The sequence below is a fragment of the Giraffa tippelskirchi genome, chromosome 10 (assembly GCF_054371585.1).
Source record: "Giraffa tippelskirchi isolate mGirTip1 chromosome 10, T2T-mGirTip1v1.2.pri, whole genome shotgun sequence".
In the NCBI taxonomy this organism is placed as follows: Eukaryota; Metazoa; Chordata; class Mammalia; order Artiodactyla; family Giraffidae; genus Giraffa; species Giraffa tippelskirchi.
The window spans coordinates 144,843,903-144,860,177 of record NC_137284.1 but is presented as its reverse complement, the minus strand read 5'-3'; the positions used below and the strand labels follow the sequence as shown (position 1 = coordinate 144,860,177).

The window sequence follows — 16,275 nt, the reverse complement described above, 5'->3', positions numbered from 1 at the left end:
TTATTTGGGTGTTTTGATTACTTTCTAATATGTCTTTAAGTTTGCCTCTGGGCAGTTCTCTCTTTCCTTTTCTGAAACTCTTAATAGACATATGTTCGATCTACTTTCTCACTGATTTTTGCATCTAACTTTCCTTTCATTTCCAATTTTCTATCTCTATTATGGATTCTGGATAATTTCTTTAAATCTTCACTGTAGTTTGCTAACTTTTCTGTTGCTTCTATATACTATGTGCTCATTTATTATTTGCTTTTAATTAGTTTTCCTTATTAAAAGTTATCCATAGTCTTTTTAAAAATTAGTTCTTTATTTTAATTGTAATAGTCTCTTATCAACTTTAATTTTAATCCCATTGTTTATTTCTTTAAGGACACCAAGCATGGCTGTTTTACATTCTTGTCATGACAGTTTTAGTACTCTAGAGTCTCTTGTTTTTGCTAGCTGGTACTCATTGATTCTTCTGTGTTTGTGATTTTTGATAAGAGATTTCATGTGTTTTGGTACTTTCTTGGAATTCTTTGAGACCTAGGTTTAAAGAATTGGTTTTTCTAGGGAGGGCTTGTATTTACTCTTAGATACTTAGGAACATTTATTAACCCATAACTACTTTATACTAAATATTTGGGTTGAATCTTTGTGACAACTCAGGGAGAAAACCCATGTAAGGGCTAGCTTACAGCCTAATATTCAAGCGAGAGTTTTTTTCCTTCTAGCAACGAGTACCAATATCCAAGACAGACATTTTTTCTGTAGACCCATAAATGGAGTCTTTGACATGTAGCCCCTGTTTTTCCTGAGTTCTCTTTAGACAACACACCAGGAATGTTAACATGTAAATCTTTCCTCACTATATCGTGTCTCACACTCCCACATGCAAAGTTCTGTGACTCCTGGTACTCACAGTGGCCCATACAAGTGAGAGGCCCTAAAATTTAAACTTCATTAGTTTCATGATAAATCAACCCATGCTAAAGAGTAGATATTCATTACCTTATCATATCAAGGACATTAGAACTTTATAAAGAAATATTTTTATTTTTCAAGGTAGTTTATAGCTTCATACAGTCTGTAAGATATTGCCTTCTCTCTTTTATAGTTGAGGAAAAGAAGGCTTGGAGCTTTTACATGGCTTGTCCAGAGTTACAAAGTTAATAAGTATCTAATCTGTTTTTCTGTTTTTTACCTTAGATGCCTTTTTAAAAAACCTTTATTGTGTTCTAGGAAAGTAGTAGGAAAAAGAGGTGTTTAATATTCTTAATTAAATTTTCACAACAACCCCAACGTGGTGTAAATTATTCTTCCTGTTTTACAGATGAAGAAATTGAGTCTGAGACATTAAGTCATGGTAGATCATGTATTTGGCAAGTAGGAGAGCAGGACTTCCACTCCAGGTTACTTTAAATCCTGCTTCTGTCATCTCCTCCTGGTAGGGCCCCTCATCACCACCATTCCCATTCTGCACTACTTGTTCCTATCATTCTCTTTGTAACAGTTGCATCTCTCAGCAATAATTCATGTATTTATTATCTATTATCTGTTTTCTCTCCCAGGGTCATAAGCTTAATAAGGGGAGGGACCATAAGTGCTGTCCTTCTGTACAGCCAGCAATTCATTGCACTCCTGTGTAGTACCTATAGGCATGCACTACTATGAATATAAGTATTGAGTGTCTAAAAGTCTGATTCTGAAGCTCATTTTATTTTTCCTAAATATACTGCCTCCTCCTTTCTGAAAAACCCTTAGTGGGGTTTTTTTCCTGTTACCTTGGACTTGTGGTCAAGTTTCATAGCTGAAGACCACAAATGCACTAAGGAGCGCACATTCTAAGGTTGCAATGCTGCCAGAGCTGCCTACTGAGAGGGCTAGATCAGAAAATTGTTCCACCCAGCCCTTCTTTCCATTCCTGTAAATCGGTGAAAACGGAGGATCAGCGAGACCATGTTGCTTTGTTCAGACTACAGTGTTAGTAAAGAAAGTTTCGTGATTTCTCTCATTCTCTAGCTGCCACTAGGGGTTGAGGAAGAGGGCTCAGAGAGAATAGTCCTGCAGGTTAAGGGTGTCTGCACAAAGGCCTGACAGAGAGTGCCCATGGGGCATTTGCTTAGTCCATGGACTTGGCTGCTGGGCCATCCCAGTAGGAGAAGCAAAATCATGAAGAAAGGACTTGGTGGGGGTGGGCCAGGCAAAATGGAGCAAGTGTTGGGGTCCTTTCAAGTTCTTGGTTCCCTGAAATTTCAGAAAATTGACCTCACTCAGGCTCTCAAGAACAGGTGGTTGAAATTTGGGGCTGAGGGTGAGGGACAAGCACAGTCTTACCAGTATCATCACAGTCCTGGGTGAGTTGGAGGCAAACACCAACAGCAAACCCTGGACGTTAGAAGACTACAGGCTGATTGATGCAATTTCCATCCTGCCCTCAGGTGGACGAGAAGACGAAATCTTGGTTGGGGTGGTCAGTGCTGACAGAGTGGGCTTTGACTCCTGAGTGGGCTGCACCCCTTGTCAGTGGAGCAGGATTGAAGCTACCATTGGCCTAAGACGAGGGGCTCTGCCCTAGTAGCTAACCAAGGGCAGCGCTGCTGCCAGCCTCATCTGATCAACTGGTAATTTCCAGAGTTCTGAAAAATAATGATTTTGATAATTTTGCCAGTGTTCTCATTGCTATTTATGAAGGAGCAGTTTTTCAGAGGTTTTGATACAACTTTTTTTTTTTTTTTACTGTTGGCACAGGAATGGGAATAGCAGGGTAAGAAGTATCTTTTGATACAGTTTCGGATAAGTAGGAGTTTTTAATTTTGATGATTTCCTATTTGTCAGTTTCTTCTTGTGTGGTTAGAACTTTTTGCATCCTATCTAAAAAAAAAATCAATGTCTACTCCAAGGTCATGTTTTCTTCTAGAAACTTAATATTTTACCATTTAGGTTTGTATCTGTGATTCCTCTTGAAGCATCGTTTGTACACAGTGTGATAAGGATCAAGGTTAAATTTTTTAACAGTATGAATAACTTCTTTTTTTCAAGATTATATGTTAAAAGGATATTCTTTCCCCCATTGATTTAAGTGCCTCTTTTGAAGTCATACATGTGTAGGTCTATTTTTGGAGTCTCTTATTCTTTTCCATTGACCTAATTATCAATTCTTTCTTTGATATTGCATGCTCTTGATTTGTCATTATAGTAAGTCTCAAACTGAGTAGTGAAAATCCTTCAACTTTTTATTGTTTTTCACGGTTTTTGACTATTTTATGTATTATTTCTATTTATATATATATCTCTATACATTTTAATATCAGTTGGCTTTCGATAGGCATTGTGTTGAATCCATGTATCATGTTGTTGGGAAGATTTGACATATTAATGGTATTGAGTCTTTCAATACACAAATATGATATCTTCATTCATTAACAACTTCTTTAATTTCTCTCAGTAAAGTTGTGTAGTTTTCAGTATAGGTCATATACGTATTTTCTTAGATATATACCTAAGTAGTTCATTTTTTAATGTCATTTTTAACAGTATTTTAAATTTTTTATTTTTCAATTTGTAGTTGCTTATATGTAGTAATACAGGAGACTTTTGTATATGGCTTCTGAACACTATGACTGCAAACTCACAATTAATTCTGGTAGATTTTTATAGATTACTTGGGATCTTACACAATCAAGTCATCTGCAAATTAAAATTTTACTTTATCCTCCCCAATATTTTTTTTCTTTACTTGTTTTTCTCTTTTACTCCACTGGCTAGGACTTCTAAAACAATGTTGAATAGAAGTGGTGAAAGTAGACATACTTTGTTTCCATATTAGGGAGAAAATCTTATGTATAATATTACTTGTAGACTTTTCAGACAAATCTTTGATCAGATTGAAGACTTTTTTTCCTGTTTCTAGCTTATTGAAAGTTTTAGTCATGATTTTTTTCTTGTTATTGGGGCTTCCCTCTGTGGCTCAGACGGTAAAGAATCTGCCTGAATTTGGAAAACCCAGGTTCGATCCCCAGGTTGGGAAGATCCCCTGGAGAAGGAAATGGCTACCCACTTCAGTATTCTGGACTGGAGAATCCCGTGGAGAGAGGAGCCTAGTGGGCTGTAGTCCATGGGGTCGCAAAGAGTCGGAAACAGACTGAGCAACTAACACTTTCATTTTTTATCTTTTTTGTAAGTAGTCCTGAAGGATACATATGAAACATGAAGATCTGCTAGGGAATTCAACTAGCGAAGAGTTAGTTGCTGGGGGTGTCGGGCAGGAAAAAGGAAAGAACATGTATACCTGCAAGCCAAGCTGGGTGGGATGGGCGATAGCCATACAGTGATAATGTAGACTGGCTGGGCTGAGGTGAAGCCTGATTTCTGTTCCTGGCTCCACCACTGACTAGCTGTTTGACCTCAAATGAGGTTCTTTGCTCTCTACCTTGGACCCAGAGATGCAGTGAAGAGCCAAGTTGATTTCAGACAAAGTCTGGTAGAGTTGGAAAAGTGACTAAAAGATTTTAAAAGTAAGAAATGTGAGAAGACACTGATGACCCTGGACTTTCTTTGTCTGCTAAAGAGAAGGCTGAGACGTACACTGATTTGTTACTAATTGTGGTCTACTGCACCATTCAAACATTCACCTGCTGCCTCGTCTCTCAATACCTTGACATCTCTTTTCTTCAATACCACTTGCTTTGGGTTCTTGAGCTTTATTGTAAGTCTTGAGTTCAGGGAGTGGTTTATTCCCTAACCTTCCTTTTAAAATATGTATTTATGTGGCTGCGTTGGGTCATAGTTGCAGCACTTGGGATCTTTCATTGTGGCGCACGAGCTCTCTAGTTGTGTTGCATGGGCTCCAGAGTGCACAGGCTTTAGTAGTTGTGGCACATGGGCTTAGTTGCTTTACAGTGTGTGGGGTCTTAATTCTCTGACCAAAGATTGAACCCAAGTTCTCTGCATTAGAAGGCAGATTCTTAACCATGGATCACCAGAGAAGTCCCCTTAATCTTACTTTAAAATAATTCCTTTATGAAAGTCTTTTTATCTGAATTATCTGGTATGAGCTTTCTTTATGACCAGGAGCCTTCTGAGCCTCTCTGTAAACCTAGCATCATCCTAGGACTGGTCTCCAAGTAGGCAGTAGGTTGCTGCCTCTAACCCCACCCTCCACCCATCTATTTTGCAGTATTTTGGGTTGTAGCTTAGGGAAATTATTTCGACCACTTTGAATATCATTTGACTCCATTCCTTTGGATCATGAAGGTTTTTGCATTTTCACGAGTCTCTTCAGTTCAGTTGCTCAGTCATGTCCAACTCTTTGCGACCCCATGGACTTCAGCACACCAGGCTTCCCTGTCCTTCACTATCTCCCAGAGTTTGCTCAAACTCATGTCCATTGAGTCCATGATGCCATCCAACCATCTCATCCTCTGTCACCCCCTTCTCCTGCCCTCAATCTTTCCCAGCATCAGGGTCTTTTCAAATGAGTTGGCTCTTCACATCAGGTGGCCAAAGTATTGGAATTTCAGCTTTAGCATCAGTCCTTCCAATGAATATTCGGGATTGATTTCCTTTAGGTTTGACTGGTTTGATCTCCTTGCAGTCCAAGGCACTCTCAAGGGTCTTCTCCAACACCACAGTTCAAAAGCATCAATTCTTTGGCGCTCAGCTTTCTTAATGGTCCAACTCGTGCATCCATACATGACTACTGGAAAAATCATAGCTTTGACAAGATGGGTCTCTTGTCGACACCCTTCTTAGGGACATATCCTAAACTGTTTTCAGTTGACAAGTTGTGTTGGGTTATCTCTTCAGTGACATTACCAGCTGAACAAGATTGTGGTGGAAGCAACAAAGTGCCGGGAGTGACACAAAATTGAAGGCAGTCAGAAAGTGTCCTAGCCTGGAAACAGGGAGAGGGAGGCTCTAAAGATAAACAACTCCTGTTGCTAGTTTTACTGGGAACAACCCTATGGAGATCTAAATTCTTTCCCCTCAACTCTGTGGTTTCCCAAAGGGCTTACGTTCGTAAGGTTATTTCTGTTCCCAGGCTCATGCTTTTTCTAAATTTGTTCAATTTCCGATTATCTTTCTATCCCAGTAGGCAGTCTCTTCTGTATTCATTGACCTAGATGTAAAATTCAGCCTCTTCTTCAGTTTTCACATTCATAAAACCCAACTGCCTTTAAGCCAGGAGTAGACTTTCCTGAAGATATAAGAGCAGGTGGGAAATACAGAGGAGGGGGCATTTCCATGACAGCAGCTCAGCTTCCAGTTGGACATTAGACTGTGTCCTTAAAAGGCCCTTCTGCCCTGCACACACCAGAGCATCTCATGGGTCGCTTCAAGCCACTGCCTGCCCAGCCCCTGTACCATCTTGTCCATCCTTCTCTCCCCTTCTATGCCTTTCCTTCTCTTCCCTCCTCCCTTTCAGAGGGAATGCAGATGGGTGGAGCCATTGGAGCCAGACATCTGGGCTTTAGTCTTGGCCTCATTACTTCTGAGCTGGATGGTGTTTATAATTTCCTTAAACTGTCTCATGTTAGTTGTTCCATCAGTAAAATGGGCAAACTCAAATGATCCATTTCCTAGTTTATCATGAGTATTAGAGAGGTGTGTGGTGGATGTTGTGGGTTGCTGCCCACATGCTTTCTCAGGACCAAGGTGCTTAGTTTTCCAGCTTCCAGAAGCACTGGCCGCTGAGAGTCTGCAGCTGAGCCCCTCCCCAGGCATTGCCCCAACATGAGAGAGTCTCTTGACCATGTTATGTTTGGCCAGGGGGCTGCCTGCATCCAAAGACTGACTAATGTGGAGGTTCAAAATCGTGTCTCTGCCTGAAATTGGGACAGCTCTGAAGGGCATTCCAGCTCCAGTTCGTTATGTGGAATCAGTTGAAGTTTCTGTTATAATTGCATCACAGTTCAGCTTCCTACTTTGCCAGTCCTGCTGCTCTCACTCCCCAACAAGCTCTCTAGTAAACTTGCAAACATCTGCTTCTAGCCTCAGAGAAAATGGTTAAAATAATGTCCAAGGCATACTGGGTATCTAGCAGATTGCTATCATTACTGTTGTTTGGAGAGTAAGATCATGTATTTTATGATATTTTTCAAGTTATTCCAGACATATATAAAGCTACACAACAAATTCTAATTAATAGCTTAAACCATTAGTAGCCTGCCAGGCTCCTCTCTCCATGGGATTTCCTAGGCAAGAATACTGGAGCCGGCTGCTGTTTCCTTCTCCAGGGGATCTTCCTGATCCAGGGATTGAACCCACGTCTCCTGCACTGCAGCCAGATTCTTTACCACTGAGCCACCAGGGAAGTACCAACAACAACAATACAACAAATTCTAATTTGTAGTTTGAACCATGAGTAAGGAAAATAAAATTATCCTAAATTCTGACAATGGAAAAAGATTATTGTTTGATTTCTTTAAATGCTATTTTACTAGAGCATATTCTAATTAGCCTGCTCCAACAGAAGTAGAACCTTGCTTCTTAGTAATTGACTCTTACCTGATATTCTTGGATACTATATTTTTATTGTCTCTGTGTATTTGATTAATTATCCACAAATGATAGAGGTGCTGGCAGTTTATATCCTCATAAAAAGTTAGAGGTTGACCTGTGAAAAACTGATGTGTCATGATTTTATAGACCAAAGAGAGGTTAATGTCACAGGGGCTAAGTTCTTATTAATCTGTAGAAAGTTATCTACTATTATAGCAGATTTAGAAGTCTTTTTAGGCACTTCCTGCTTGATTATTATAAATAATCAGTTTGTCATACCCAGTTTCTTATACAGACTTTGGTTTTTTATTTGTCTCCTCTGTTCATTACTTCATTATTGAATCAAATAGAACTTTATCAGATGCTCACTATCTGTGTGAGATTGTTGTTCTTAACACTGATTTTTCAAAGGAGTGTGTTTCTGAAGTATTACTAGTTTCTGAAGGGTAGAATTATGATTGAAAGGTACCCAGCATTTCATGGGGACAGAAGTCAACATTTTGGAGTTGACTTCTCCAGAGCCTTTGACTGTGTGGATCACGATAAACTGGAAAATCCTGAAAGAGACCAGAATACCAGACCACATGACCTGCCTCCTGAGAAATCTGTATGCAAGTCAGGAAGCAACAGTTAGAACTGGATATGGAACAACAAACTGGTGGTTCCAAATCCAGAAAGGAGTATGTCAAGGCTGTATATTGTCACCCTGCTCATTTAACTTATATGCAGAGTACATCATGAGAAATGCTGGACTGGATGAAGCACAAGCTGGAATCAAGATTCCTGGGAGAAATATCAATAACCTCAGATATGCAGATGACAGCACCCTTATGGCAGAAAGTGAAGAAGAACTAAAGAGCCTCTTGATGAAAGTGAAAGAGGAGAGTGAAAAAGTTGACTTAAAGCTCAACATTCAGAAAACTAAGGTCATGGCATCTGGTCCCATCACTTCATGGCAAATAGATGGGGAAACAGTGGAAACAGTGGCTGACTTTATTTTTTTTGGGGGGGGGGGCTCCAAAATCACTGCAGATGGTGACTGCAGCCATGAAATTAAAAGACGCTTGCTCCTTGGAAGGAAAGTTATGACCAACCTAGACAGCATATTAAAAAGCAGAGACATTGCTCTGCCAACAAAGGTCCATCTAGTCAAGGCTATGGTTTTTCCAGTAGTCATGTATGGATGTGAGAGTTGGACGGTGAAGAAAGCTGAGCACCGAAGAATTGATGCTTTTGAACTGTGGTGTTGGAAAAGACTCTTGAGAGTCTCTTGGACTGCAAGGAGATCCAACCAGGCTATCCTAAAGGAGATCAGTCCTGAATATTCATTGGAAGGACTGATGTTGAAGCTGAAACTCCAATACTTTGGCCACCTGATGTGAAGAGCTGACTCATTTGAAATGACCCTGATGCTGGGAAAGGTTGAAGGCGGGAGGAGAAGGGGACGACAGAGGATGAGATGGTTGGATGGCATCACCGACTCAATGGACATGAGTTTGAGTCAACTCCAGGAGTTGGTGATGGACAGGGAGGCCTGGCGTGCTGCAGTCCGTGGAGTCGCAAAGAGTCAAGACACGACTGAGCGACTGAACTGAACTGAGCTGAAAAACCCTGTCATACAAAATCCAGATTGTGGATCTAACTTTGAAGTGTATTTGCTATTAAAGCGTGTGTATTTGCTAGAGTTGTCATTAACAGAATACCAAACACTGTTTTAAACAATAGAAATTTATTGTTTCACAGTTCTGGAGGCTGGAAGGTTAAGATCAGCTGGGTGATTCCTTCTGAGGCTGTGAGGGAGAATGTGGTCCAGGCCTCCCTCCTCTAGGTGCTGTGGTTTCCTGGCAATTCTCGGCCTTCTTTGGCTCATACACACATCCCTGGATCTCTGCCTTTATTTTCACATGGTGTTCTCCTTATGTGTGTATCTATCCAAATAGTCTCTTCCATAAGGACCCCAGTCGTATTGGATTAGGGCCCACTCTAATTCCCTCATTTTAACTCTATTATCTCTGTAAAGACCTTCTCTCCAATTAAAGTCCCATTCTGGTGTGTCCTGGGGATTAGGCCTTCATCAGATGAATTTGATGCAGGAACACAGTTCAACCCCAAATAGTATGATTACTTTTTATCCATCCCCAGGGATTACCTCAACTGATATCTTAGGGAGAAGAATGTCATTAACTCCTGAGAGAATCCCAGTTAAGAAATGTTGCCTCATGTCCACATCATTGTCACACTGCACACCAACCCCATGCCAACACTGCTTTAGAAATGTGCTGATGATGAACTAGGCTGGGGAAATAAATCCTAACAGTGGGTTCCCAAGTTCCCAGGGGCATTTAGCAGCCTGGTCTACTTTACAGATTACACAAACAAACAGTTGCCTTTTTGGTATTGCATTCATTTACATGAATATCATTAAATACTTCCAATGTCATTTGGATTGCATTTTTTTTAATATGTTGGTAAACTTGTCTGAGGGGAGTGTGTGGTGCTTCTTAATTTTGCTCCAGGCAGTTATGCAAGTCAGAGAAGAAAAGTGATTCATTCCTTTGGCAACCGTGGAATTATTTACTATGACTGGAAGAAGAATCTGTTTGAATAACCCCCTTGAACTGCCTGACACATAATAGAAGCTTGTTAAATGTTTATCGAAGGAACAGCAGTGTCCAGGGAACTTGGAATATTTGAGAGCAATCGAATTAAAAGCACATATTTATTCAGAGATTTACCATATACCTCATCTTGGCTGGATGCTTGTGAGGGCGGCTGATATGTATGCGAGACCAGTAATAGCCATGACTATTTATTGTGCTTGTCATGTGCCAGGCATCCTGCACATGTTTAAGAAAATGACCAGAGCTACTCTCTGAGTTGGATAACATTGTTCTGATTTGAAATATAAGGAAAGGCTAAGAGAGGTCACGCAACTTGGTGACAGGTGAGGTAGGGTGTGTTCTCAACCCGTGTGATGAATGCCTCTCTAATCAGCCTCTCTCTGAAAGCTTGCATTCTTGTTGTGGAGATCAGACACCTATAATTGCAATAATCACAAAAGTAGCGTGGCAAGAGGCTGACTGTATCATGTGTCTCTTTTGCTGTGTAAGTGTGTGCTGTCACCATTTCATACAAGCGTGGGTTTGGGTAATGGTTAAATATGTACATGGTTGAGTAAGATGCCTGAATTCAAATCTCACTTGAACCTCTTCCCATCTGTGTGATCTTGGACATGTAGCTTAACCATTCTGTGCTAAAATTTTTTTAAATTGTAAATTAGGGTATAAGAAAAGTACCTGCCTCGTGAGGGATATATAAGAAATGTAAAATGAAACAGTGCCTGGCAAAATATATTTCCTGCTAGAAGCTTCTCAAAGGCAACAGTTTATGTGTGCTTATTTCATTCCTGTATCTTAAACATCTAGAACAGTGGTTGGTATGAAATAGACATTCAGTAGTAAATACATTGGTGAATGAATAAATGTATTTCAGGATATAAATGCTAGGGCTTAGTCACATTAGCAGACATAATGAAGTGGTCAGATGCATGCACATTTATATAGAACAGTAGTTCTCAGCTCACAATTCATGTTAGAAATGCCTGGAAGGCCTTTAAGTAGACTGATTCTCCAAGTCCCACCATAGGCAAAGGTTGAGAATCACTGTGAAAGTAACAGATACCAGTGTAGAGTCATCCACGTATAATATGTTGAAGATTCAACACCAGTGCTGATTTTCTGAATGCCTTTCAACCCTTAGGTACCTAAACCCAACCTTTGTTTCAGTAATAATTATATTCCTGAAAATGTTAATATATGTTAAGATGGTCAAAAAATACTCTGTTTTCATATTAAAATGAATTAAGGTTTAGGCTCAAATAATTACACAATTTTTTCCTCTACATAAATCTCTGGTAAGATATTTGGAATTTGTGTGGGTTTGAGACAATTTTTTTTTTTATTGAGTAGACTCCCCTTAACGTAACAGGCAGTTTGTCTGGATCAACCAAGAAGCACTGTGGGCTGCTGTGAACACAGGCAAAGTTAGCGTAGTTAATGGAGGGAAAAACACCAACATGTACCATAATTAAGATTTTGCTTGAGGTGCTTGGGGAATTAAACCAAGGTACAGAATAACTTTTGAGGCAGCTGGTTCCTTTTCTAGAACAAGGACATGAGTTCACCAATCTCTAGTGTGAAAGTTGCCTGTCTTAAGAGACTTCCTGGCTAAGGAGACCTCCTAACTCTTTGGCACTTCTCCTCCCAGCATTTGGGCTCCTCATTCTGTCCCCGCAGGTAGCATCACTCGGAGAGGGAATTTGCAAGAGGGGGATGGATCGATTCTGGGAGCCACATCAACCTGGAAGAACAGGAGAACCAACCTGAACTGAGAGAAATTTGCAGAATGGATAATTAGAAAGGATTCTGGCCCAGTAACCACTTACATGTTTTTCCCATAAATTAAAAAAAGATCCTTTCTCTTTATGAACAGTACATGCTGCATGTTTATTTCAATAATTTGCATTATGAAAATATTGACTATCATATGCCCTTTACAAATGCTGTAGCAAAAGATTCCATTTTAATGTTGATCACAAAGCCGTTTTGAGGTCTCTTAGGGTTCTTAACATTGGATTCTCCCTCTTGTTGCCTTTAGCTTTAAAGAGCTTCTTTGAGGGATTTTTGGCTCTCTTAGGAAAGAATATCACTGAAATGGAAGGCCTGGGATATAATTCAAATCATCCTAATCAGATTTCTCAACCTTTGATCTAATCAGCAAGCTGTTTGGCTTAGCTTCTTGGTCAAGTTCATTCATTAACTCAGAAAGCATTTATTGAATATATGCTGTGTCTACCCCAGGCTAGAACATAATAAGATTAGTAGATGAATTGAGCCCTGTCCTTTAGGAGTTTATAGTCTTATTGAATGAAGTGAAGGAAATAATAGAATGCTATTTAAAATGTATGATGGTTTTTGTACTTTAAATACGTTCACGATCTTTCATGGCAGGTAATTGACATCAACTGTGACTGCATTTTAGAACATTTTGGTTTTGTATCTGTTTAACCATTAATATCACGCTTCTCCTTTTCAAAGACTCTTTTGCAATTATACTCATCACCTGATAAAGTATTGTTGTAAAATTAATAGAAAGAATCATTGGCATTTCATGGTTTTACTTACTGTGAGTTTGGGAGGATTCTGAGCAGGAAGAAAGAATGAAAGCTGAAAGTCCATCGAGTTTTTTTTTTAATTGTAGTAAACTGCAGCATAAACCCCCTGAACACACATCAAATTCTATCAGATTCTTAAATGTCATCTTTTGCAACCAAGATGAATCCAAATAGAAAAATAACTTACACTAATGTTATTTGAGGTCTGAGAAATAATGAAATTGCTTTCTTATTTTGGAACAAAGTGTGTATACATGTATGAACTATTGGAAAAAAAGACTTTTTCTCCCATGGTTATTTGGAAGAATGGGAAGCTATAATCAGAAGTTACCTCCCACCTCCTTTATTACCTCTATATATTTTTCCTGTTCTCTCTCTTATGTAATGTCCTTTTGTGAGGCCCATTTACTGTTACAAACTGGCAGCCACTTTGAAGTTTCTTATTTATTTCCCCCCTAATTAATGTTTATATGTGTGGTAGATATACAATTTTCTTCTATTAATGTTACAAAAAAGCCAACCTTAAATTTGCAACCATAATGGGGAATAATCAACAAAAGGCCTTAATCATTTGTATTCGCAGGCTGGGTGAGAGTGTGACTTGACTGAAATTTCATTGCTGGGCTTATCCAGGGTTAGGGCTTCCCAGGTGGCGCAATAGTAAAGAATCTGCCTGCTGGTACAGGAGACATGGGTTCGATCCCTGGGTCCAGAAAACCCCCTGGAGAAGGAAATGCCAACCCATGACAGTATTCTTGCCTGGGAAATTCCATGGATAGAGGAGCCTGGTGGTCTACAGTCCATGGGATTTCAAAGAATCTTACATGAGTGAGCAGACATGCATCCACGTGTCCAGGGTTAAATGTTAGTATGTCTCTTACCTTATAACCACATTTCTCTTCTAGAGACATATGTATTCCTTGCATCCTAATTTCACTCTCTGAGCAACTTGCTGGCAGTCCTCATTAGCAAGAATAATCAGGTTTTTGGGGTGAGTCTCCAGCTTCTGATGAATTAAACTCATTTGTCCTGTGATTTCCTCTGTGATAATAGAACTTTGTTTCTTCTCTTCTTTCTATTTTCTGATCACAACTCTCTGTGGCTATTCATGAAAAAATGAAGGATCTGTGTTTTTCTCATTCACCTAAAATTCAGGAATTCTTCAGCTGTCCTAAGACTTTGTGTTTAGGCACCATTTTGGGGGGGGGTTGGGGCTAGAACACTTAAATTTAGATTGTGATAACTGTTAGGGAATCAAAAGTGGAACCTGTAAATGTTGACTCCACAGAGATCTGACTTTCTTGTGATAAAAACTGTGACTCAGAATCACCATACAGGGTAAATCAGAGAAAAGTCCTAATGAAAAATGCTAGAGAAGCTCTTTGAACTCAGATGGAGGAAAAAATGCCTGGGGGAGGAAGTAAAGGCTCACCACCTTAGAGTCTTCTAGTATTCTTTTCTTCTGGCTCAAGAAAATGGAGTCAGGGGCCAACATTGATGTTATTCCTTATTTGCCTTGATGAAAGTGAGGGAAAAAATATTGTGTCATCAGGCTGTCTTCGTTAAAGGCCTGCATATGTGTGATGACTGTTTTGGGGGGCTTATGTAAAGCAAGTACATTCCTTGCTGCCCAGTAGGAGCTTCTGAATGTAGGCTGCTGACAAGCTTGATATGATCACTTTCAACTACTGAAGACATGTCCAGTGTTTCTGGGACTGCCTGTGTAGGAATATAAGAGAAAGAGAGGAAAAAAGGAAGGCAAAGAAGGAGGGGGAAACGGAAGGAGAAGAAGAAGAATCTTCCAGTGTTCTTTCCGTATGGCTCAACAAAATGGAATATATAATGGAGTGAGGGGAAGAAGGAGATGAAGAAGGACAGGTGAAGAAGGCTGGACACTGGCTGAACTCTCAGACGTACTTGATCCTTGATGACTGACTGGCTTCTTCTCTGGATTCTACTCAGCCTTTCCTTGGGTTTGGGGGCTGCCGTTCATCTTACTTACCTTTACAAATGATGTGACTGGGTGGAGCTTGCAGAGGCCAGTGAACAGTACAGGGAGATCATCTGTCATCTAGAGTCCAGCAAGATTCTGCTGGGCTGTGATGGGATCCCATCTCGCTGTCGGTGTGTCGCCTTGCTCCTCTGTATGAGGATCTGGGCCTCCCTGGGGACTTGGTGCATCTGCAGGTCTAGTGTCAGAGGTGGCAGTTTCCTACTGTCTTGTTCATGTCTCATGAGACAGGCTGCAGGGAGCTATGGGGGGTCAAGTGGGCAATGAAGTGGTTCCTGATTTCCTCCTCCTGGATAGGCCTGGGGTACTTAGTGCCCCTCACCTGCCCAAAGATACTTGTTCTGTCCACCTAAATAAAGAAGTGAACTGAAATAAGCTTGAATGACCAGATATTGAGTTTATATAGGAATAACAGAGAAAGTGGGGTGTCCCTGGGTGGCTCAGTAGTAAAGAATCTGCCTACGATACAACAGGAGATTCAGGAGGCATGGGTTCCATCCTCGGGTTGGAAGATCCCCTGAAGGGGGGCACAGCAACCCACTTCAGTATTCTTGCCTGGAGAATACCATGGACAGAGGAGCCTGGGGGGGCTACAGTCCATAGGGTCGCAAAGAGTCAGACACGACTGAAGCAACTGGGCACACAGGCACTCAGCAGAGGAAGTGCAGTGTGGGACACGCAGACTGTAGCAAGCTGTGGGCAAGTCTCCTGATAGTAAGGGATGCACTGTCCTTATGGTCAAAGAGGGTAAAGAGGTGAGAGTCCAGACAGACTCTAAGCAGCAGGTTCATTGGCTTGAGGATGGGGAGAGACTCTTGGCAGATATTCTGTGTTGGAGGGATAAGCTTCTGTCTCCAGGAAATCAGGCATTTACTGGAAATCAGTCTCTTAGCGCTTACATTTTGTTTGCCTGAGGGCACATGTGGGAGATTCTCCAGTTCATAGTACCTAGTTCCATTTTAGATTAAAATCCTTCCACACTCCTGTAGAGCAGTATGAAGCCTTTAGAGACAGAAAGAAGCACCTGGGAAGCATGTGGAAGCTCAGATCCCTGCCCTCCCCACCCCTGCCCTGAGCCCACCCCAGACTTAGGACTCAGAGCTGCAGCATCACAAGGCACCCCTTATTCTAGTTCAGGTTGTTCTCAGAGCACACATGGACACTCCCAGAGAGGACTGCTCCTCTCTCTTCCAGGGAGCCACTTAGTAAAGCCACAGATCAGCACTCCTGTTTAAGCTCGAGACCATTGTCTGACATTTCTGATGGAGCTGTTCAGAAATTGGCCTTCTATTATTCATGATGGAACCACAAGCTCTCCGTGGGTGATCCCTGATTTCTTCCTTTATCTTTCTGTCCTCATTCTCTCCACTCTGCCCTTATCTCCTCCCTCCCCTTTGCTCAGCAATAGGCACATTTGCTTGCTAAAGCAACTCCTCTTACGTCTTAACTTTGCCTAGGTCAGCCTTGACTTTCTCACCCTCTCCTGATTCTGTTGCTCCTTTCTGACCCAAATTCTGTGATGTTCCACTCAACAAATCTAAAATCCAACCAATGTGTTTTGCAATTTTCTTACCCCAGACTTTGATAAAATATTGGTCTTGCATTGTGT

At 40.8% G+C, this 16,275-nt stretch overlaps 1 protein-coding gene across 3 annotated transcripts in view; it reads left to right on the top strand.

The window, feature by feature from the left end:
* Window positions 1-16,275, top strand: part of DGKI (diacylglycerol kinase iota) — a 486,267-nt gene that overhangs the window by 158,472 nt on the left and 311,520 nt on the right. The window lies entirely within an intron of this gene.